At 46.2% G+C, this 25,406-nt stretch overlaps 1 protein-coding gene across 3 annotated transcripts in view; it reads right to left on the reverse strand.

Annotated features, from left to right (window-relative positions):
* Positions 1-25,406, reverse strand: part of chst11 (carbohydrate (chondroitin 4) sulfotransferase 11) — a 92,331-nt gene that overhangs the window by 8,136 nt on the left and 58,789 nt on the right. The window lies entirely within an intron of this gene.

A 25,406-nucleotide genomic window follows, 5' to 3' on the forward strand; every position in this document is an offset into this window, starting at 1 on the left:
ATTATAAGGAGGCCAGGGGAAATTTGGCATGGACACTGGGGTTAACACCCCTGTTACATGAAGATGACAGAATAGGTGAGATTCATTTACATCAATTACACAGTAGCTTGCAAAAAATATGTGTCAAGGTATTTGAAATTGCTGAACCTAAGTGTGACAGGCTCATTCCACAAGAGAGAAACTTCAGTCCAACTCCATCAACCCCACAGAAAGCACTTGATCTGCACCTCAGTTCCAGCTCCGCCCCAGCTCCGCCCAAGCTCCGCCCCATTGCCCAGTGGGCATGTTTTGCTTTACTCAGTGATTATTTTCCTTCTGTGCACAGAAGGAATATCACTTTCCCTTGCGGCCTGCCCTGAGCGAGTGGGGCTCAGCTCTGAGTCTGTCCCCTGTTTCCCAGGCGTAACAATGCCCCTTTCAGAAACGAGATTAAATATCACGACTCCTGTAAAACAGGCTCAGCAAATCAACAGAGGCTGCAGAGGAGGTACTACAACACAGAGCTTAGGCTTAACGTGCTTTAATAGATTTAAAAGATTAACATTAAAACTGTATGTTCTTTGCTTTCACTGCAGAAACCATCATTCACTCAACACTGGAAAAACATTATTCTTTTACATGCTTTGGGCTGAAAGGACTAAAGATCATCACCTGACGTGACCTTTTAAAGCGAAATAAAAAAGCGCAGACAAGCGCAGGCCAGTACCCCCTCTTCCTGCTGGTGTTTTTCTAAACCCCTGGTGGGATCGCACAGCAGAAGCAATGACAGGGACATCAGAGTGAGAAGCCTGGCCTGTACTGATTCAGGCAGGACAGTTTCTGTCAGAGACAGCAGCTCTGCAATGGCAGGACAAGGCTCTGGGTTCAGAACTGAGTGTCGAGAGCAGAGGAACTAGAATATAAGAAGAGTTACGAGAGGGAGGGGGCATTTAGCCCATCTAGCCATTTGGTATTTTGTAGTGAACTGACCAAAGGATCTCAGCCAGCTGTCTGCTGAAAGACGCCAGGGCATCGGATTCATTATCTGAGACGCCTTGTCTCAGAAGAGAGCTCTGAATGATCTGGATATTTTCCTTCACAAACACAGCAGAAAGCTAGGTATCCCCACTTTGGGGTCTTTACATTTTCCAAGCCTCTGTACGGTATATACATTTTTTCTATTTCTTTTTTTTTAATAGCGTCCTGCATTCCATTACCAAGGTGAGTGCTGATCTGGCAGAACGTGATGCAGTTCTGTGGTCTCTGAATGCACAAGGTGCAAGGACAGAATGCACAAGGACAGGTGCGAGGACAAGACACAGCTGAGGCGCTGTGTGGTAAATCCTGGCCCAGAGTGAAGAGCGCCACCTACTGTTCCAGCAACACCACTCGCAGCAGCATGAGGAGAGCATGGCCACAGGCTCTTTGACTTCATCACTTCGAGCTGGCCAGCTGAGATCAAGGGCCTCCCCTGCGGCCGCCAGCAGCAGGAACAGCAACAGCATTAACAGGTCCTGAGATGCAAACAATGACACAAAGCTCCTGCAGTCTAACAATCTGCATCTATAGTTCAAATTCAACATTGTACCAAGAAGCCAAAAGTTATTTTTCATTGCTGCGACTGATGCTTTTCATACGTTCAAACTATAACACCAATGGCTTTTTTCCTCGTTAGAAAATGGTAATTTTTTTTTCAGTGCCTTTGTGGGCTTTAAAGCAAAAGGGGAATTAAGTATGCATTTAACCTAAAGGCATAAAGTTTTCAAAATGTCAGCCAGCCCTCCGAGGAACTGGGCGATTCAATTTAGACTGTCAGTCAGCAGTAAGAACCAACATCTACCTGCTCAAATCTCATTTGATGAAAAGTGTTTTCAAATGTCAAGAACTGCAGCAGCTGAAAACAAATATGCTACACTGCTAACCCAGAGAAAAAATTATTGTTTAATAGGGTTAATTCCATTAAAATATCCCAAGCAAAGAAAACAACAGAAAATGTGTAGAAAAATACAGATAAAGGAACCAAGAGAGGTTTGATGAACCGTAATATTTAGTTTTTACTGCTCCACCTCACATCTCTCCAAAACACAGAACAGAATTCAGGGGAACCTTTACTAGAATAGCAGGTTAACACTCCTGCTGTTATGAACAGTTCCAGGGATCCTTAATGACTAAATAGGCAGGACCTGAAGATATTTAGAATTACATTCTTCTCTGTCTTGGGCATAATCAGCATGTTTTTCAATAGTCTGAAACTGTTCCATAATTTGACTTGTATGTCTTTTGAAAAACTGGTGGCAACGAGCCCTCTTTGGAAAGGCCTCATGGGCGCGGTGAATAACTGGACAGCTGATTCTCCGCTGCTGCTTGATTTCGCTCTCAGCAGCACCAGTGGAGGGGTCTGTGCAAACAGCCTGCGCATGCTTCTCTCCAGCAGGAGAAGTCCTGCCCCTCGGCTCAGCCCCTCCTGCTGTACTTCACTGAAGGGCACCGGCTCTTGGCTGGGAGACACAAGCTCCTTCTGCCCCTGATTTCGGGAAGACGGATTCGAGGCCCGAGCCCAAACTGCCGGCACTAGTCTTACAGAATGTTTGCCCACATCTTTCCAAAGTGCTTGTCTTTCCCTGGGTTTTCCTGACCCTTCTCTCCAGGCGGACACAAGGACAGCATGGACCAACTGCACCTGTGGTCTACAATTTAATTGCATTAACAATTCAGATTGATTGTCTCTGAGATGTAAGTTGAATGTTGGGGCTGTGTGATTAAACACTATCATCCCTTTAAGACACTATACACACTGTGGTCTGGTTTTTGTCAATAAATACATTCATGCACCTTATAGAAAAAGCTTTCTGTAGTTTAGATATTGTTTGAAAGTGGTTGCCAACATTTTCTTTCCAGTTTACTATGGTCAAGTCATCCATCTAGATGACCCTTGAATTTGCTCTTACATACTCTGCTCTGACACTGAAATGGGTTAAAGTCTGAAACACCATGCAGTGCTCTTGAGATATGCCTCAAAGCTCCTGACCACCTTCTGAAATCCAGCATGCAAAACACACAACACTTCTGATCAGGAGGCTTACCACAGTGTAACTCAACAGAAATCCACTTTTGGGCTTTTACTGATGCTCGAGTATACAGTATCTGACTTTTGGTGCATGAAGCAACAGATTTAAAGCAATTTCAACAGAAAACCATTAATCATCACAGTATTCTTAAGGGTTTCAATTTGTGTAACCCTCAGCCCTGCAGCAGGTTCCAAGTGGTTCTGATCCAGTACACTTGCTGACGAGGCAGTGCGAAGAGTTCCCTGCAGGTCTCATCGGACTCCAGCAGCAGCACGAAACACTGCGCAGCCCACAGCTCCACCTCACCTGACTTCACTTCAAAGCAATAAAAAAACGAATATAAAGTCTTTTCCACGCTGATTGCACTTTTCCATCTGTTCCTAGTTACTGTTCTCACCACAGACACCAGACTGTGTATTGCATAATGAGTAACAGGACTTAAAGTTTCTAGGTTTTTAAACCCATTACTTAAAAGGCATCTTATTCTTTCCCCCAGTCTAAACCTCCCACACTTGTCCCTTAATTTAACGAGCAAAGAGGAATTCTCATAAAGGCGTGACACAACAACAGCCTTTTTCAGAGCCCTGCCTGTCACGAGCCATGAGCCCTCAGACCAGAGAGCTAGACAGCGGCCGAGGAGGAAAGCAAAACCACGGGCCTGGTTAACTCCAAAAACATGAAGATCCACACGGAAAGCAAAGGAAACACATAGAAAAATTAATGAAAGCCAAAAGCTGCTGGTTCCCAGTTTGCAAGGCCGAAGGCTGAGGCCCTAGTGGCATCAACACACTCCAAACCTCTGTGCCCACTTTCTGGCAGTATTTATATAGATACTGTACTGTACATCAAAAACTGCTGCACTGTTGCAGCACTTCATTCTCAAGGATCCTGAAGTGCTTATACATTGGAGAAGAGTCACTGCAGTGCAGCCCTGCCCACAAGCACCAGCAGCCCCAACGCACTACCAATCGCTCTGCATTGTCTCTCTAATCACTCAGCAATTACACATTAACGACACGCAGTTACATGCTATTTTACAGACTCTTACGGCAATTAGTGTGCAGGTGTGTACCAGTATATATAGCGAAACCACTGTAATGGTTATGCAATTATCCAATTTCAATAGAGCCACTGCTTTTTTGTAATTATGCAATTGCAATTAGCCAATTTGACAACCAGAATTCCAATTTTGTAACTCTAGTTATACAGAACATACATTGTGATGGTGTTTTGGGTTAATGCTTTTCCTCCCCTCCTCTTTAAAACCTTTTAAATAATAAATAGGTTGAGATACAGGCATCTTAGACGTTCATTAATATTTTTAACAGATTTACTCACATGTTGTAAAGGCAACACCATACATTGGTAAAAAAAACTAAAAGAAGTCATGCATCAAGTACAGTGTAATTATGCATAACAGCATCATAACTGTGAGTAACTATATGTGTAATTAAGTATTTTACATCGTTTGAGATGCCTAATGTAGTGGAAACTGTGTGGAAGTGCAGTTAAAAACCGAAACAGGAGGCGTTTGTTTACACAAAGGGCTGTGGGAGTGGGGATCAATTAGTTACTAACGACCAAACAGGATGGGTGTTCTGAATGGTCTCCTCTCATCTGGGACTATTCCTATGTTCTTGTGTTCTATTTATCTAGATTACCTCTCACAAACGAGCACCAGTGGCTCAACAAAGCCTGGCTTGTTTAAAAAACTGAGCTGCATATTGTCAGGTTTAGTTAAGACCAGGCTGGACAGCTTGTTTAAAGACATCACAAGAGCAGCTATTTGTCTTGTTCCTGGTGAAGACTTTCTCAGGACGTTTGCTTGTGGGAGGCACTTAGCCATACCAAGACCTCTGAAAGGGTGAAGGAAGCACCACAGCTCTTGCCTGCGGCCATTCCTCAGTGCTACATGGGCTGCCTGCCCATGTCAAGCTTTTGCCTCTGTGCCAGGGTGTTTGGTGCCACAGAGGAGGATAAACAGTGAGACACACAGCCTGCTGTAGCACCATTCTGGCTGGAGTTTGAAATGAAAACGAAGAAGCCAGCATCTCCTTCACTGTGACCCCTCCTTGGGTCCGGACGCTCGCTGGCTGTGATGTGATTCCCCTTCTCCTCTGCCGTGCCCACAGAGCCACTAACCTGCCACACCACATCACCCAGACTGGGTCAAGAGCTGAACAGAAAGTGTTATGCTGCAGAACCAGCAGACAACTTGCAGACCCCTGCAGACATGAACGGAGGCTGAGGTGCCCCCTCCCTAGCCTCCTGCTGCAACAGCCCAGCCTGAAACCATCCCCACACCTCTAACTCTCCAGCACAGAGCCCCTGACACTCCTCATCTCTTCCCTCTCCAGCACAGAGCCCCCGAGACCCCACTCCTCTTCCCTCTCCAGCACAGAGCCCCCCGACACCCCACACCCCTCCCTCTCCAGCACAGAGCCCCCCGACACCCCACTCCTCTTCCCTCTCCAGCACAGAGCCCCCCGACACCCCACACCCCTCCCTCTCCAGCACAGAGCCCCCCGACACCCCACTCCTCTTCCCTCTCCAGCACAGAGCCCCCCGACACCCCACACCCCTCCCTCTCCAGCACAGAGCCCCCGCCACCCCACTCCTCTCCCTCTCCAGCACAGAGCCCCCCAACACCCCACACCCCTCCCTCTCCAGCACAGAGCCCCCCGACACCCCACACCCCTCCCTCTCAGCACAGAGCCCCCCCGACACCCCACGCCCTCCCCTCTCCAGCACATTTCCTGCTCACAGCTCCAGACCACATGGCCCAGAGGCAGGGAATCTGGAGCTGCACGGTCTTCTGAGGGCTTTCTCTGTGCTTCATTGGATCTGCTTACATAGTCAGACAGCTCTGTGGCAGAGTCTTCCTGAACTCACCAGTGTCCCAGAACAGCTAACTGATCCAAGGATCTCCTCCAGCCCATTCCTGAAGCCCAGGGTACATCTGGCCAGGTTACAGAAAGTGAATCTGGCAGAGTGGATATTTTGCCATTTAGAACAGTATAATGTGAGGATTCTCTATGTCCACTGATCATAAGAACACAGGAAGGGTTACAAGGAGAGGAGGCCATTTGGCCCATGGAGTGCGGACTCTTTATCCATGTGGTAAACATTGTCGTTCAGAGTGTTTTTGTTAGCCCCCTTTTCTAGAAGAACTTTTCAAAATATATTGATAGGTTCAAGATGGCATGAAGGGGCTTTTATGAAAAAAGTGTCCTATGGCAGTTTCTGTCTGTGCGCGGCGTAGGAGTAGGAGCATTCACTGGTTACCCATTCCTTTAATTGAAAGAGACATTTCTAGATTTATAAGTAAAAAGAAGAGGCTGTTTGAAAAAGATAGCAGGCTTAGATGAAACACACAGAGCCCTACCTCAAGAAAGTGAGCAACCAGGACTCCCAGATAATACGGATGAGAGAGCAGTCCTACACAGATGCTCCAGCAGGAGTCCTGACAGTGGCTGCCTTGGGAGTTTTTCTCTATTCGAGGGAATCTTTGTAATGTGGCAGGATTCATAAGATGCCCTTCTTCCTCTGTCTGCCCTCCCTCTCGGCCACTCTCGCAGGCAGACAATCACAAAAACAAACCCACACAGGAGATAAATATATTACTTGGAAGGGTGGAGTGGCTGAGAGTGGGAGGACTGGTGAACATTGTGTTTCCTCAGAGCTACACAACAACGCCTCAAAACCCATTCCTTCCTGACAGTGAAGGAGCCAGTGGTTTCTTCAACAATCTGGGCTTCAAGTACCGCAGGACAGAAAGAGGGGGTACACTGCTGTCTGTGCAGAGCTGAGCAGGGACACGGCGAGCTTTAATCAAAGCTTTTCATCCACATCTATATACAGTACAGGCACAAAGACTCACATTTTCTAACAGCAAAGAAGGATTTAGCAATAAAGATGAAAGTAAAGCTTTGTTGTTCAGTGGCATTCAGATGGCTATAGTTTTTTTTTTAAAAGAACTGACAAGCCTTGTGGCCAGCAAGTACATTTAGATTTATTTTGTCTCTGAACAAACCAGCTGGAGTACTGAACACACCATTTCAGGTCTGAAATTATATCAAGTCTAATGGAACTAGTGTAACGTGCAAATAATTCAACAGGAATCCTATTTAAAGCACATTAAAAGCACTTTTAAAGCATTTAAAGCACTTCTCTCAGTCTGCTTGTGCAGGGCTGCAGTTCTCACAGTCTGTTTGCACAGGGCCTGTCTGAGAGCCAGCAGCTGCAGTTCTCATAGTCTGCTTGTGCAGGGCTGCAGTTCTCATAGTCTGCTTGTGCAGGGCCTGTCTGAGAGCCAGCAGCTGAAGGTGCCCTGTTCTGCCACAGTGCCCGACTGTCTTAACTTAAACTTAAAAAATTAAGTGAAAAGGCAATAATTTCACATTAATATAAATTGTACCAGGTAATCCTTGGGAAATGTGCCAAGAGGAACGGCCCTCGTATCGACAGCACGGACTGAATGCAGCGCAGCCGCCTACCAGCCTGATCTCTGTGCTCAGCCAGGCTGCTGAGGAAAGGGGTGTTGCTGGTCAATATGTCGCTCGGTGTCCATATTTCTGAACATGTTCTGCTCTACACATGGACAAACGTCTGGGTGAAGAAGGGTCTGTGTTTGGCTCCTTGTTCAGACATGGCGGCATCAGATACAGCCTGATGTTCCATTGGTGAGGCAGTCTCTGCTGCTCAAAGGGGAACAAAGGGGAAGTCCTGCGGTGATATTCGCTTCAGGTTTGCAGTGTGCAATGTGGGAAGACCACAGTTTCACAACACTGCAAACGTTCCAGGAAAAAAAGGTTTTACATTTTTTACATGGGGGGGGCTTCCCTGGGGTTTCACACCGATTTCCCTGATACTCTGTAGAATAGACCCTCTATTCATAGTTGGTGTGCAGTAATCATACAAAGACCCTGATTTTCTCTATGGGCACATGGTGGGCAAAGTGCCCATTTAATTCATCTGCTGTGTAACTGGCACCATGCCCACAGGGAGAACAAGGCCTGAAATGTTCTTGTGTCGACGCAGGGTTCGTGCTGGTAACACTTCCCTCCGGTGTGCCTGCTGACCCTCGATGTCCTGCTCCTCATTTTCGACAGTTTCCTCCTCCCCCTGCTCGTGGCCCCTCTCCCCGGGCTGGAAGCCCCAGGGATCCCAGCTGGCTTAAAATTGCGAAGGGCCTCCCAGGCCCTCACCGATGGCCCCTTCTGAAGACGGGCTTCGCCTCCCGCCTGCTCCCACGCCATTTGAGGAGACAACGAACAATTCCACGTGAGAGGAGGCCACACACCCCATTCAAGCCCCTCGGTAACTAACTGATCTGCTGGTCCTCCTCGGGGACTGGGGCAGGGCAGGGGAGCTCATCGCAGTTCCCCGCAGCCCTCTGAGTGAAGCAGTGCCTCCTGCTCTCCATTTCCCACCACTGGTGCTTCGCTGTTGATCTGGAAGAAGTGCGCTTGGCTGGCCACGATATTTAAGTTGCAGCCCCATCACGGGGTCAGAAACCCCTGGGAGATTTTCCATAGTCCAGCAACACAGGGCTCTTGTTTCATCAAGATCTTCCAATGGTGTCCAGCTAAACTGAAGCAGGCCCCCTGTTCTGTGTCCATGGAGATACTGGTACCTAGGCAACCTTATTTTCTAAACTATGATCAGTACTGATTTATCTGAAGGAACAAGTAAGGGTTTATTCCATGCTGAAAAGTGAAGAAAAGAAACAACATTTTGGATATGGAGCCTTCTTTGGATGTGGTTTCACATCGGAAACGTTGTGCTTCTTTTCTTTTCAGCAAAGAATAAACCTTTACCTGCTCCTTTGCAGCCTAAGCATGCTGACAAGGCTACCTTCTTGAACTAATTTGCGTTACACTTTTAATAAAAGCAAATTACATTTACATAGCTGGGTATTTTAATTCAGGTGAAGCACCTTGTTCAGGGGTACAACAGCACTGTCTCACTTAGTATCTGAACCCACAAAACTTCAAAACTTCCAGCTACAAGTGCAGAAGCCTGACCATTTCCCCACACTACTGCCTTCAGTCAACAGTATCTGCACATAAGGACTGCATTACCGTTAGAGAGACAGCACTGTCACTGCAGTTATATCTTCCGACCACCCCCTCTGTAACTTTCTGGCTTTGACCATTTATAGCGGTCTAAAAACTGAAGAACAGATCACAAGCTCTACTGTAAGATAAGAGAAAGTTTAATCCACTTTGCAGTTTAAAGTAATACAGCAACTAACTGTCAGGGTTTCTGAAAGGGGTGAGTTGTTGGACCCCTGTGCGAAGCCATGAGGAAGGGAGTTCGAGCAAAAGCTAATCCAATATTCCAAATCCAAGTCGCTAGGAAAGAGCGAAGCCGAGAGCAGGACCAGGTCGGGTCGAGAATAGTAGCATGTTGTGGAAGACTTTTCAATAGTGAGCCTGGGGGTCTTCTGTTGTACACACCTCTGCTTAGCTACAGGCCTTGAATGTACAAGGTCCCCCTGCAGGTTCACCCCTAACGCAATAGATTCAAAGCCCTCACTAAAAAAGCACAGAGCACAGGAAATACCATGTACAACATAAAAACGTCACAACAAAACTGCTTTAAAAAATAACCGGAAATTTAGCAAATAGCTTTTTTATATGCAAACAAACACTCCTGCAATCCCAAATTGCAAGCTTCATTTCAGAGAGGTTGGATTTTTAAACCCAATGGCAAGTATGCTATTACAGGATGGGACACTGATGTGAAAGCACAGTAAAGTCATGGTAAAGGCCTGGCCAAGCACACACAGGGAAGGTAAGGCACTGAGCACAGGCGGCCCAGGAGAAAATCAGGACAAATGAACAGTTAAAATATCACAAGAGGGATATTTCGGGTCTAGAGGCTGGACGAAGCAGAGCGACCAGGCTAACATCTGCTCTGACCAGCTTAGATCTTTTCCTCCTGGAAAAGAGAAGGTTATGAAAACCATTGACCAAGGGACATTTTCTAGATCAGCAATGATACAAGGACACAGGGACACAAGAAGACTTAAAGACACTTCTTTACACAGAGAGCTGACCAGTATCTGCAGTGGCGGCCGGTTTTGGGGGGTTGACATTTTGAGAGGCTTTGAGATTGACCTGGCTGGGCACCTGTCCCCTCCTTTCTGCATTTTTTGATGATTCCTTGTGTTTTAACCGAGAACTCAATTAGAATGAAAACCAGACACCAGTACTCCCCCCCACCACCACCCCAGGACCAGGGCAGAAACCTGCTCGAACAAAACGAGCTCTGTCAGCGAATCTCAGCAGCTTCACATCAGCTCGCAAACCCTTCAGACAAACACTCCCACTACAGCACAACCGAGTTTTTGCTGGGGCTGTTGCAACGAACATGGGCACCTGGAGCAGAACTGATCCAGCCGAAGTTCGTGTCAGAGTCCCGGGCTGTGAAGATGAGCCAGAATAGGCTGTGTTGTCCATGCAGAGCTCTCTCGGTGGCAAAGAGCACACTCAGGAAACACACACAGAACGCTTATAAAGTGAGACACTCTATACCTGCTCTACACTGGCACCGCCACTGACGAAACACCTGGAGCTGAAAACATATCGACAATTTAACTCCAAGTACAGAAAGATCTGCAACGCACATTTCTAGAACTCCTTATTGGATCTTTAAATAGGTTTTCAGACTCATCTTCACTCCTGCCCTGACCACAGGCATTAAACCCCACCAATCACTGCCTGTCAGGCCAGGACAAGCTGAGCTGAGCCACAGGACCATGGCAGCAGACTCTGATCTCAGAGGCATTCCTGAGGCCCATTCAGTAACTCTGGGGGAAACCTTACATAGTAACCTATATCCATCCATCTTTTAACCACTTTAGCCAACACAGGATCACGGGAGAGCTGGAGCCTATCCCGACAGGAAACCGGCACAAGGTAGGGTACACTTGGAATGGGATACCAGCCCACTGCAGGGCACACAGACACAGACACTCACACCAAGGCCTGTTTTCCAAGAAGTCAACTAACCTACCAGCATGTCTCTGGACTGTGGGAGGAAACTGGTGCACCCAGAGGAAACCTGTGCGAACGGGGAATGAGCATACAAGCTCCACACAGACAGCACCCCAGGTCCGGAAATGAACCCAGGTGCCCACCACTGCTGACTACAGCACCACTGTGCTGCCACTTAGCAAACTAAATAGTTTCTAAAAATAGTAAAAAAACTTCAAGTAAAAATACAAAATGGGAAATGCTAAGCCAGAACAGGCTATTTTTGAAAAAGACTTGGGACGCATCATTTACATCTTCTAGACAATGTGGTGAGGCAAGGAAAATGCTAGGATTTATAATTAAAAGTGCAGAATCGAACTCAAGGGAAGTCATGTTAAAACCGTGTAACACACTAAGGCCTCATTTAGAATACTGTGTACAATTTTGGTCACCAGTTTATAGAAGAGATGTTGCTGCTCTGGAATCAGTCCAAAGAAGAGCCATCAGACACATCCCACTAATTAAAGGAATGTCCTACACTGACAGTCTGAAGGAATTGAGAACCTTTTTACTCGTAAACAGAGAAGACTGCAAGACAAGCTGGTACAAGTATTCAAAATCTTCAAATGTGTTGATAAAGTCAATCCAGTGGAATGCGTCTGAAAGCACAGTGAAACACAAACCAGAGGACACAAGGGAAAACTTTGTGGAAGTGCTTTCAAAACGGGAGGCACTTCTTTACACAGAGGGTGGTGGGGGTGTGGAACAAGCAGCCAAGTTGTGTTTTTTTAAGTTAATACCCTGGATGTCTTTCAAGGAACGGCTGGATGAGATCCTGGGATCAATTAACTAGTACACTAGCCAACAGGCTGGAAGAGCCTAATGGCTCCACTCACTTGTAGCTGCTCCTATGTGCTTAACAGGAGTAGGTGGATTAATTGATTGGTGAGAGGGGAGCACATCGTTAACAAAGGGTGTTCAGGTTATACAGAGTCAATAGTGGGGGGTTCCATCAGCCTCCAAGAAATACTGGCTTAAAAGGCAAATCGCTAGTTACTCTAAAAAAGTTATTTTAGTTCCATCTGTACTATACACTTTTCCTTTGCGGTTAGTATTATTTGGTCATCTGGGCTCACAATTTACAAATGTCCATTAAAAAAACATGCAACAGTCAAACTTATCAGCAATGATCTGCAATTATAACAAAGTACGTAATAAAGTAAAATGTTAAATTGAATAGACTGTTAAATTTACAAGTCAAGCACTTAATTCAAAACAAAAGATATCAATTAAATAACAGAAACCAAGCATTAACACCCAGTTTACTGTGCAGAACCGGCTGTTTCACATTATTTGAGTCTGCTGCTGTAAGTACTACAATTCCAATTAAAACAGGAAAAAAATAAGACACTTCCTCCCATTTAACTCAAAGAGAATTTGCAGTGTGTTTACTGTTGAATAACTCACGGACAGCAGGTACCAGATATCAAATCGCAGTGACTTGTACAGTTTACGTGTATGTGTGTTTGTGTCTATAAAATACACACACACAGACCTATAGCGGTCTTCTTGACATTCTAAGTGATCACTGCATATCACTCAATATGCTTTTATGCAAAAGGCTAGATTTTTTACCCACTTCCCATTGGAGTTTAGATGTCCAGTCTGAGAATCCCAGAGACAGGTCACACTGTCCAGTCTGAGAATCACACTGTCCAGTCTGAGACTCCCAGAGAGACAGGTCACACTGTCCAGTCTGAGAATCACACTGTCCAGGTCACACGGTCCAGTCTGAGACTCCCAGAGAGACACTTCACACGGTCCAGTCTGAGAATCACACTGTCCAGTCTGAGAATCAAAGAGAGAGATGTCAAAGAGGCTTCACAGAGCATGTTTTTCCTAAATGGGCAGTGAGCCATTATACAGGTGTTTGTGAAACTGACAAATCCTAAACAATGAACAGTCTGAACAGCCGGGCAGGACACAGTGTATTCTGATTTCAGCATGGCCGGCGGGCCATTACTCATCTTGTCTGGGCTTTATTTAAGACACTAAGCTGAAAGTACTGTGATAAAACCTTCTGCGCTTGTTCTCATGTTGGGGGTATGCTGCCTTTTGAATCTGATATTTGAATATCTGAGCTTTTCACACTTCTAAGAAAACTGGATGCGGATGAATTTGTTTTAAATTTTGTTGCCCTGTCATTTTTCCCCCCAATGAGAAATAATGTAATGGCAATTACAGTTCTCTGTGCTACTACCACACATTTTGCTGGAAGACAAAGTAAATTGTTTTGCACTGATGATCCCTCTTCATTACTGAGACAGCTGCCACAGCTGTCTGTTGAAAGAAAACAGTGGACCCAGCGAATTAAAACACGCTCTTTATTTACTTTTAACAGTACTCTTTTGTTCAATATTCATTTGTTTGCTACATCAATTAAAATACCAGAGTAGATAATTAGCCCTGTTTGCTTGAGCCTACTTGTTTATGGCCCAACCCTGGTTTGGTTGGACATAATTAACACTTGGTATACTTAGTTCCTCGTACAACGACTGACGCCGAAAAACCGTCATTTATGGTTCTTCAAATGGTGTATATGCTTGATCCAAAACCAGACTCACAGCATGCAATTGTGAAAAATAATTGCTTGGCCCGCTGTCATGTTCTTTTTTTCCCCCTGTAAACTCTTTAGAAGCAAACAAGTGCACCACATACACTATATATAAACACAGCTGGAATCCCAAAACCACATCTGGACAGAAACCCTCTGCAGTGGCTGAGGGGACAGGATGTGCCATCAGAACTCATTGTCACTCTCAGCCGGGCGGGTGCCGTCCCGGAAGTCAGCAGTCTGTCAGGAAACACAGGGTGTGCAGTTTAAGGCTCAGGTCAGGAGGGATGCTCCTGTATTTCTCTACCCGTCCGGACCAGAGCACAGGGTCTTCAAAAAGACAGCTTTGTAACATTTCACATTTTAGCAGTGGAAGCCAGAAGAATCTGGCATGGGAAAGCAGGAAAAGATCAATCCAACCCATTCGTTTAAACCAGACCCGAGGAATCTCACAGCTTCCGCGGATGGGGTCAGAAGGGCACCTCCTCTTGACTGGGAGCAGACAGACCAGGGGTGAAGAATGTCTGAGACCCTGTGGACTGAGCTACACGGGGAATTCATCTTCCTAGGCCTGCATCCGTCTGCCAAACAAGAAGCCATTTCTCTGCAAGCACTTCGACGTGGATCGCACCACAGATATAGTCAGAGGGGCCTGTCAGCATGACGCCTGCAGCCGAACGCACAAAGGCCAACTCTACCTCGAACGGCAAAAAGAAAGAGCAAAAGGCACAGCTCTGCACTGGAGTCTTCCTCGGTGTGTCAAGGAGGGGAGGAAAGGGCAGCAGCAGTGGGGAGAGAGGTGGGCTGGGAAAACGAACCCAACCTGGTGAGAATGAATGGGTAGAGGGCTAGGGCTGGAGCTAGAGGAAGGGCTAGGGTTGAGGTTTGAGTTAGGTAAAGAGTGATACGACATTGCAGCTTTCAGGGACAGGCAACCAGGTACTGTGCGTTCCCTGGTCTACAGTAAGAAGAACTGAACTTGCTTAGCCTTGAACGCTTTAGTCTGTAGCAAATGAGTACTGTATTTCGCTCAGGTGTTCACTAAGGAGGAAGCCAACAGCAAGTCTCAGGCAGGAAGACAAAGGTTTGTAAGGGATAGTATCAGCATGCAAGAGAGGGAAGTGTTTTGGGTACTAGAACCACACAAGATTAATTAATCCTCAGGGCCCGATGACATCGTACCAATTGTTCTCAAAGAAATGAGAGTTATTATTCAGAAGCCATTGACACAGGTCTTCCATCAGTCGCTCTAATCGGTACAATCTCTTATGTTCTTATGAAAGGACTTAGAAAGAGATCAGACGTAATTACATGAAGACAGGAAAATAGTAATAACAAACTTGAAAAACAATTTTTGTCACTGCAGTGATAAGCCAGCAATTTACACTAGTTTGTTCCACTTTGTCAAGCTAATTCAACATAGCAAGTGAACGGGGTGTTTAATGCAAGATTTTTATTAAGACGCTGATTTTAAAAAACGAGTCGGCTGGTGCCATGTTCCGTATCTGTCGCTTGCTACATTATTATTGCTTCACGGCATTTATCTTACAGGGAGGCATCACAGTTGAAAAGGAGGCCTTGAGCCCTTGTGGCTGTTCTGTTGTTTCCTGTGATCTAACAGCTCCTTTGCCTTCGATCTCCCAACCGTGAGCAGTGTCCGTGGTCACGGCTGCGTGGGGCCGTCGCAGCTTGTCCACTTTTCTAGCATGATTTGTCACTTACAATCCACTACTTGCAATTGTAAGGGCTGGTTTCTTCTCTGGTCAGAGACCAGGCAGCCAATCGACTCCAAACTCTGGCAGGTAGAGACAGACAGACAGGCAGACAGACAGAAGGGCAGAGAAGAGGACAAAACCCTTCCGATCTTCTCCCTGGTGAAAGCTGCGCTGATTGATTTACTCAACAGCCAGGGTTGCTTCAGACGGCACCTGGCACTAGATCTTGCAGTAATTTCTACAGACACATCTACTGCTCGGTGAAGCCCAGCCTGTGAGGCAGATGGCTGCTATTCAAATGCTGTGTGGCCAAGTGTCTCCAGACTTGGTGGGACCACGACCATTCGATGGTTTGAATCAAGATGCAGCTTGACCATCATTTTGTTCTCAAAGTTCAGAGTGCTTTGAGAACTGCTGCAGTGACTGAATTGAAAGCTTACAAGTAGCTGCATTCGTTTTCATGAACATGACGCAAAATGACACACCCGTGTTCAGCAGGGTGGCTACCCACCCATCTTTCCAAAACAGCTTAGGCATTTACCTCCAAATCTGGCAGACCTCTGGCACGGCAGGGTTGAGATTTTCCTAAAAACTGTGATCCTGCGTACCAAAACAGCAGCATCAAAACCTATTGTACATATCCAACCACAGCATAAGCATTAAACATCAGACTACCTCCGTTCACAACCTGGTGCCCCCGTGTAAACCATCCACTCATCATGGGCGCCGTATTCTGGACATTCGGGCTTGTGGTCCAACACTGGTTACTCGACCTTAAACAGATACTGTATGTAACTCACTAGAAAGCTTACAAAATAGTTTCATTTCTGTTTCTCAAGCCAGTTTAATTAGAATTGAAAAGGAATCCGATGTCAGTGATTATGTTACTGAGAACAGAAAGATTTTTCTCTCATTCATCTTCCCTGTCAGAGTGTTGCATTAATAATACTATTATAATAATACTGTATTGCCATACTCTAGTATTTCATTAACTTGCTTGCAGTAGTAGTTTCTGAGTGTGCTACAAGCTTGTGAGAACACATGTAAATGTCTTTTTCTAACAGCTACCTTCACTCTGGCTTCAATGTGCGCATTCAGGAAGAAAAGAAAGAATGAGATATTCACTTCTCACATCCTGTTTTCAGCGTCATTTGCTTCAGGGGAATGGTTTTATTATTGAACTGCCCGACTGGAGCACTTCAACACACTGTCTCATGAACGTACAGTGTGCAGAGCAGGTCTGTGGCTCGGGAATGATCTGCGATCCACAAGGTTGAGCCACTACATCATGCTCACAGTGTGACCTCCAGAGCACTCAATCAAGAAATCCATGCATGAGAGGAGCATGCAAATAACGATTTGTAATTGTAAACATGTTCCAGGAGTCTGGAGCAGAACATTTCTTTTAGAAAAGGGGGGGGGGGGGGTCACCTTCACTTTATTACAGAAGGAAAGTATCGGTGTTGCTGCAGAATGTCTGAGGAATTCCATCTTATCACAAAACTATGTTTCTCCCAGCAGTGCTCTGAAAGTTTAAGAATAGGCTGGGCAGCAGGAAACAATCTAGTTATTGACAAGACAAGGCTCTCTACTAAATTGGATTTTGACACCATAAAGCGTATCTTTTAATTAAAGCCTTTGTAGACATATATACCTCCTTGGTTTAATACAGTATATAAATGCAAGTAAATAGCCAGAGGACTGCTTTTTACAGTAGGGCAGTGTCACATAGCGGGTAAGTCTCTGATCTCATAATTGGCTGTGGGTTCGAACCCCTGCCGGAGACGGTGCTGTTGTGCCAGTGTTTGCTAGAGAAATCTTCTATCCCATCCAGCGGGGATTCATGATGCCTAGAAGCCAGGATGAGCTCTGGCCTGATGAGCCACTGTTTGCAGTAAGAACAGAATTACCTGCCTTATACTATTTAACCCTTCCCTCCACTTTCTAACCGATTTCTCAACTGCAGGACTGCGGGGGAGCTGGAGCCTACCCCGGCAAGCAACGGGCACAAGGCAGGATACACCCTGGATGGGACGCCAGTCCACTGCAGGGCAGATACACAGGGACACACACCAGGGCCAATTCTCCACAGAGGCCCATTGACCTACGGACCAGTCTGTCTTTGGAAAACAGAGCACCCGGAGGAGATCCACGGAAACCTTAAGAGAACATACAAACTCCACACAGACAGCAGCCCAGGACTTGAACACAGGGCCCCAGCGCTGCAACGCAGCAATGCTGACCACTGTGCCGCCCACTACTGGAGCAAAACAAAAACAATACTGAATGAAATGCAACCTGTCTGAACTGCTCTTTATTATTAATTAACTAACTGACCGAATACTGTTCACAGTCGTTCAAACGGCACTTCAAACCTGTAGGTTAATATGGCGATCACACATTCCACTGAAACAGTAAAGGCTGTAGGAATCGCTGACACACATTGAGGCACAATAGTCTATAACTGCAAATAGACAGAAACTCTAATCGGATTAACTGTCAGAAGATGGAACTGCATTTTGTCGTATTACAGTAAGCATTAGGTAATTAGGTAATGTATCTGTGTGCTTAATGAATTAATTGAAAGCTAATTAAATTGTGGCTATTATCTGAGCAAGGCAGTGCTGTGTATAACAATGACAATTAAATCAGACCCAGCAGCTTCCCCCTTCCTTCGCCAGTAAATCCACAGGACTCCGCTCTGGAACGGGATGCTAAGCTGAGGGGGAAAGCTTCAGCAGAGAGCTCCGGGACCAGCCTGCGCTCAGTGTGCTCGGAGCGATCAGTGTGATCAGTGTGTTTAGTGTGCTCAGTGTGCCGAGGTTCATCAGTGTGCTCTGTGTACTCAGTGTGCTCAGCGTGCACAGTGTGTTCAGTGTCCTGAGTGTGTTCAGCATTTTCAGTGTGTCCAAAAGTGCTCAGCGTGATCAGTGTGCTGAGTGTGTTTAGTGTCTTGAGGGTGATCAGTGTGTTCAGTGTGTTCAGTGTGTTGAGCTTGCTCAGCATGCTCACAGCAGGCTGAGAGCTGCCAGAGCTCACTGGAGTCCCGACACCAGAGCTCTCGACCTATGTAACCTGTCAGGTTGGGCACATCATGAATATCAGCTGCTTAACCTCACAGAGAGGGTAAACCACTGTGCGTCTCTCGGCTCGTGATGTTCAAAACAGGGACTAAATCGCATCAACTTTCCTAATGTCTCAGGGTACCTCTAGATCTCACAAGCAAACAATACTGTTGAAGCTTTATTCACCTCCAGTTGGCATATTACGCAAATATTAATGGAGTCAGAATCACTTTGCTGTTTTCAATATCCAAAGTCACAAACTCTAAGCACTTTTTTTTTTGCTGCTTTAAAGCAAACTGCCTTTGTATGTGACACACTTAAGTGCTGTTGGTGGACCAGCAGGTGGCGCCCTTCCAAACTTTACACACTAATGCAGTGGTTCTCAACCTTTTCTGGCAAGTGACCCTGTTTTTAGGTTCCAAAATTCTCGCGACCCCATTAATTAGAGCAGGGCTATTCAATTAAACTAACAAGTGGGACCAATGGGAAAATCATGCGGGGTTCGCAGGCCGAGCCAGAGTACTTTGTCAACAAAAGGCTACTATAGAGAACAGGTCTACTGTATATTATACCATAATAGACTTGTTATTACATGTATAAAAGCATGTTTGTCCCTTTCCTTTGATTCTAACTGTGTCATGAATAACAATTCCACATAAGTAGTCACCCCACACACAAAACACAGGTAAGGTAGAGCTCACAAAGCATGACGTATATTAACCAAGCCAACCAAACACAGTGCTTTTAAACCATATCCATAAATGTGTAATAGAGAGAAAATAACAAAACAGTTTTGCTATAGCATCATACAGGTATACATGAATCAGGTAATTTAGCTCAATATTTATTGAACATCTTCTGCCAGCAATCCTCTACCTGATTAAATCAGTGAGAGAAATTGGACTGTCTTGGGCGCCCGTTCATTGTCACTCACCTCATCTAATGAGAGGGCTGGGCTTGTGCGTCGCGATGCAGCGTATCAACGTCTGGGGAGATAGTTAGCAACGTGGGAGCTAATACAGAAGACGCTCTCAAAGCCCTCTCATTAACTGTTATGGCTGTTCTAAACTGCAAACGCTGCCTAGGTCTCAACGTGTCTTTTGAGTTTGTTTGGTTTCATACTCTCTGTGGAGGGTACATTTACCGCCCAGCGGGCATCTGGGCCTTTTCCTTATTGTTTTCCCGGATACTCGTAAATCCGTACCGAAGAAAGGATTCGTCGTATTTCCGGCCTCGTTTACACTTCGGGATCTCAGGTTCAACAGCGGTTTCACTGGCAGATGTCGGTGTCAAGGTGGAGGAGGCGACCGGACGAAGAAATTTCTTCATTTTGCTGACTTATTATTAGCTAAAACGTGTCACGCTAGCTCCCTTCTGCTTGGGCACTACGGCACGGAATAGTGGGTGACGCTGGTTGACGGGTTGCATTTGGAAGTTGTCATGGTTACTTTCAGACTATAGGCCGCACATTTATATTTTCATGAGCGTGAGGGGAGCTCCAAACTGAATATTTTGAAATGATGGTATGTTCCAAAACTAACTTTAACTTTTTTTAATGTGCTGTACTTCAGATTTCCCTGCCTAAAATTCCATTGGGATCCATAGTAACAGTTCATTGAAATCTCCCATGACCCCATCTGCATATCAGGCGACCCCACATGGGGTCGTGACCCCACGGTTGAGAATCTAGTCACTAATGCCTCAGTAAGGAGATCAGGGACACAGTGCAGTAGGACGTGTAGTCCCACAGATGAGATTGAGGCCCTGATTATGTGGTCAGTAAAGATCCCTTGGCAGTCCGTAAGAGAAGGCGTTTGAATCCTGTTGACCTGGCTAAAATGCACATGGTTTGTACAATGCGGACCCCCTGAACGTCCACTTTAATTCACCTGGGGGAGCGATTTCTCATGTGAAGCTCTATGGGATCCTTTGGGATAAAGTGTGATAGAAATCAATTAATCGTAATATACTTAATAGTTTGGGTATAAAGAATGCACTTTTATAAAAGAAAATGTCAAGAATTACGGCCTTGCAGATCCTTTCTCTCGGGGAAATGAGTAGGTGCTGGGGAATACAGATTGTGCAGGCCACAGGTCACTAGAAGCAGGAGAGTGCTGCATGCTCAGTGCCCCATCAGCGCTGTAGCACAGAGGAAGAGGAAGCAAGGCGCCGCAGTGCAGCCTAGGAGTCTGCGGTGTTTTCATCACTGCAGGCCGTCTTCATGGAGGATGCTGCTGAACATTCCAGATCACAGTCTGGGACATGGAGAGCAGACGGAGACCCACGTTTTTTTCAAACCACACAGGGTGCAAACTTGTTCACAGTGAGGCCACACGTAGTTGGGGGTTCAGTGCTTCAGGCCTGCACAGCGCAAGCCCAGGGAGGAGGCTGGAGTCCACGTATGGGCGATGCAACCAAAATCAGCCCGATACTTTTAGCAAAGTCTGAGCCAGGAAAGTTGAGGAGAGGCAGGGCCGGCTGTCCCAGGAGAACTGCAGCAGTAGGGCTGGAGTCCAGCAGCTTCCTGCCCTGAGGACAGAACACCGTCTCTTACGAGGAAACGGACCCCAGCCTAAGCACTACTTGTCATTCTGTCATCCTGGAGTTTGAGTATGTTTTTCTCAAAGGGTTGCAAGGATGCTAAAGAATGGAGTATAATCAGTATCCCCCCAGGCCACACAGTCCCGATGTGGAAGCAGGCCAGTGATTCACGGTGATTGCAGTGCAGTATTGTATTATTGTACTGTATTATAAAGTCAGCTGTCATAATTCTAAACACGTCCATTTGCTTTCCCAGGAATTCTGGGAAAGCTGAAGCACCAGAAAGGGAGACCGCTGCACAGACCCAGAGTCTGCAGGCCTTGTGAGGTAACGCTGTACCTCCAATCCTGGCCTTGGAGGGACAGAGAGTCGGCAGGTTAATCTATATCCATGTAACATCTCCCAGCCTCTCAAGAATTGGGTCTTCAAAGAAGAAAACATGCAGATACACCAGCCCTCCAGGACAAGGACTGGACACCCCTGTACAGACACACTGACCCTCCGGGACCAGGACTGGACAGCCCTGCTACAGACACGCTGACCCTCCGGGACCAGGACTGGACAGCCCTGCTACAGACACGCTGACCCTCTGGGACCAGGACTGGACAGCCCTGCTTGACCCCATTACAGCTACACAGCAAACCAGACCCTCCGTCAGATCCTGACCAACAGCTCAATGAGCAGGTCCTGCTCCAGGCCACTTCAGAAGACTCAGACACAAGCCCCACAGATGTTACTATTAAGCCTGAGCTGCTCTCGCATTCAGCACCACAGGAGGGAGAGCCCTACAGCAGAAGGCCCGGCCAAGCTGGGAAGCATTAACTGCAGCTGTGGCCGGTGAGGGAGGGAGTGGGAACACAATAAAGACCACTTTCCAGACTCCAGTGCACCTCTGTCCCCACTGCTCCAGTGACAAACACCCAGGGGCCAGACGCCTGGAAAACGGGCAGAGCCGGAACAACAAGGAGAGACCATGCGTGCCAGACGCTGAGAAGCAGCCGCTGATGTAAGACGGGTACGATGAAACCTGGCTTTCCTGGGGTTGGACGCCCCACTGCGGCTAGAGAAGAGCATGGAGACTATTCTCCTCTTAAACCAGCTGAACCACACAAGAACAGGGCAGCATTAGGACACTCCAGGGATCAAAGTGCTCTTTCTCCTAGCATCAGCTGAAAACAGAAATCAGAAGAACCTTCCTTTGCCATTTAGTCATGAGAAGAAGGCAGCTGCTTCCTACAATCCCTGCTGCTCAGAGTGACGAAGACACGACCTTTAGAACAATGTGATTGTGATACAATTAACTACTTATACTGCAACAGCTCAGAGCAAAGATGAGCACTGAGCAGCTTATCGTGTTCGTGTGGAACACATTTGACAAATTTGCCATTTGATTGCAGCACAATCAATACCTGAAGTGAATTAGTTCAAGACAGTCCCCAGAGCCATGGCATTATCCTTATGTATGAGGTTCGTGGCAGGTGGGTTTCTCGCTCTCTTTGTAATATTCAGCTGCAAAACGCGCTTCAACTCTGCATCTCTGGGAGGAACGTCAGACTGTCACCACTGACTTTGGCTTCTGTTTCCCTGGGTTTTACCATGGTAAAATCATTTTGGCTTCTGTAAGATTAACTTCCTCCAAAACATACAATCCCACCAGGCTTTAAGTATATACTCAACACCCCACACTAAAAGGAGTTTGGAACATTTCAGGGCTTCTATGAGGATTCTGTCAAAAAAGACTCTTATTCTGGGAAGACAGAGAGCACCACATGGGTCAGTGAACACAGTGCCATGAAGTCTTTGCCCTCTCTGACTGGATATAATGATAGCTTTTTGAAATGCTTGTAATTGCATGAACGCAGCTCAAAATCTCCACCAGTATATATTATACACATGATGACCAGTGAAATCTGAATGTGAAAAAAAATTAAGTTAGAATATTCAGTTTTGCAAATTAAAAGAAAAACTACAATTTAAAGCTATAAACTGTGAAACTAGTTCAGTCACAACCCCCTTGTTACAATAAACAATATTTTATTCAAGAGACTGAGAAATATGAAAAATATGTTAAATGAGCTAAGAAATTATTGTATTGTATTACTGCACTTGCACCACGCCAACACTGCAGACCCAGCTGTGAAAGGAAATTTTAAAAATGGGATTTAAGGAATTTGATGTCCTCACAGCGATGATCCGCGGTCTGAGAGCTACACAGCAAGAATACCAGTGACCCTATTTTGTAAATGCGACACTACATTGTGAAATGGAGAGACTGCCTGCTGTGTTTGTTGTGTTGTGCTCTAGAGAAATCCTAGGAATGTGAGACCTAATGTGGCACCAGCTCCCTCCTCCTCGATCTGTACCACCCACAGGACGCACTGTGCATCTTCAGTGCCCTCTGGAGAATTAGAGGATAGACCCTCTGTTCTAATCTCTAATCTATCTAATCTCCAATCAAATGAGCTCATCTAGCTCTCAAAGGAATGTGACTCTGGTTTGACGTGAGAATATTCTTCTCCCCCTGTCAGACAGCAGGCTCACTGCTGTGCTCCCAGGATGTGTCTAGAGAAAAGTGGGAGCTGGAGTCCAGTGACTGGGAAAAAAAAAACTGGCCTCTAACCCCCACCTATTCATTGAGCTACTGAGCCCCCACCCACAGGAATCATTAGGAAGTGGCAATTCATTTGGGTCTAAGAGTTTTTACTTCTGCAGTTTTTCTGAAGTTTTGATTTTATTTCTACACGTTTGTTGTGTCCATTGCCTATTTGGTTTAACCCTGACCATTACATATCTTTGCATCCTCTTGAGGAGCACCTGGGCTCTCCACATAATCTTCAAGATCCGATTTACACTGGGGTGCATCTTAAATATTGTAATTTTAACTGGTTGTGCTTTAGCCCTAAAATTGCAATAATTATTTAAGAATCTCCACTGAACAGAAAGACTCACAAAAGAAGGTATAAAGGCAGGGAATGCCCTTCTGCTTATTCTTCACACTCCAAAACCCTCTCAGGCAATTCTCCTTCTTTTCCACATTGGAATAACAGAAGAATTTTCATTTTTACAGATGTTTCAATGGGAATGCATTCACTCCTAACAGGACTTGCAACTGCAACCTGAACGTCAAGCTTCCAGGCTCCTCTTTTTTTCTTACTTACGTCTCTGTTCTGCAGTGCATGCTTATGGCACCCCCTGGGGGGCGGGGCTGCTTATACAGCTGGGGAATAATGTATGTAATAGTGGGGGTGATACAAAGGGACTGGCTTTGATACTTCTGATACAAGGGGCATAATCCTAGTGATGCCACCGCATGTGACACACAACACACGGCCCTCGTGCTCCAGCTGCAAATACGCCTCCTCCTACCTCTTGTCTTTACTGACTGGCTGACGACGCAGATGACATGTACACAGCCGGGCGTTCAGCTGGAGCAATCAGGAGTACAACAGTAGTACTCCATCTAGAACTGGACCCCATGACCCTCAGCTGGACCCAGAGCCCAGACCCTTCCTCCTTACTGCTGCTGGCTGTCTGGAGAGGGACTGTTGGAATCTATGGGTTATAACTCTCGACCTGTGTCTGTGTGCAATCATGCACCCTAAACATGCATAACTCTTTTGTAATGTACAGCTTGCAATCTACTGCCTTCACCTCTGAAACTGGAATGGGATGAGCTGTCCAGCATCTGCGATACTGCCAAGGAGAAAACTGGCTCCTTTTTCTTGGTGTAGCTCACCCCTGAAGCAGCTTTATTTTGCAAAACATTATGTGAAGAAAGCGGCCTCCTTCTGTGAAGCATGACGCAAATCAAGAGGATGTGATGCTAATCGACTCATCTGGAAAACAGCTCGACGAGGCCCCTCAAGTGCACAGTGCACACAAGTGCGTTATTCCCCTGCTTACTGGGACCCTGGAAGAGTCTCCTTTACCCTGAGATTACGAAAAGCAATAACAGCTGCAGCACTTTACATGCTCCTCGGGGTGCATAAAAGTTCCCATGTTTGAAGTGGAGGCAGTCACATGTCTCAGTTATTGAAAGAAGCCACTCATATGAGGGGAAATGAGATCAGTGGGTTGATGTCGTGGAAGTACAGGTCAGTTAGTGGAGTCAGTTTCTTCCATTACCCAGGCTTGGCTTAAAGGTACTGCGAGATCGGCATTTGCGGGCCACCTCTAATTGTGAATCCTACACCTACCTCATTCAAACAGCTCCTCTGTCACACTGTGGCCGTCGAATGCTGAGTGACAGCCCTCATCACAGTACACCGAGTTTATAATACAAAACTCTGCAACACTTGTCATGCTGACCAATGGATCACTGTGAAACCTGAACACAAATAGCAGACTTCTTCTTCCTGCCTGGTTCACAGGGAACTACAGAAAAGTGAATGAAAAACTGAGAACAGGAGGCACCTTTTTACACAACGGGTTGTGGTAGTCTA

The sequence above is a fragment of the Lepisosteus oculatus genome, chromosome 7, assembly GCF_040954835.1.
Source record: "Lepisosteus oculatus isolate fLepOcu1 chromosome 7, fLepOcu1.hap2, whole genome shotgun sequence".
In the NCBI taxonomy this organism is placed as follows: domain Eukaryota; kingdom Metazoa; phylum Chordata; class Actinopteri; order Semionotiformes; family Lepisosteidae; genus Lepisosteus; species Lepisosteus oculatus.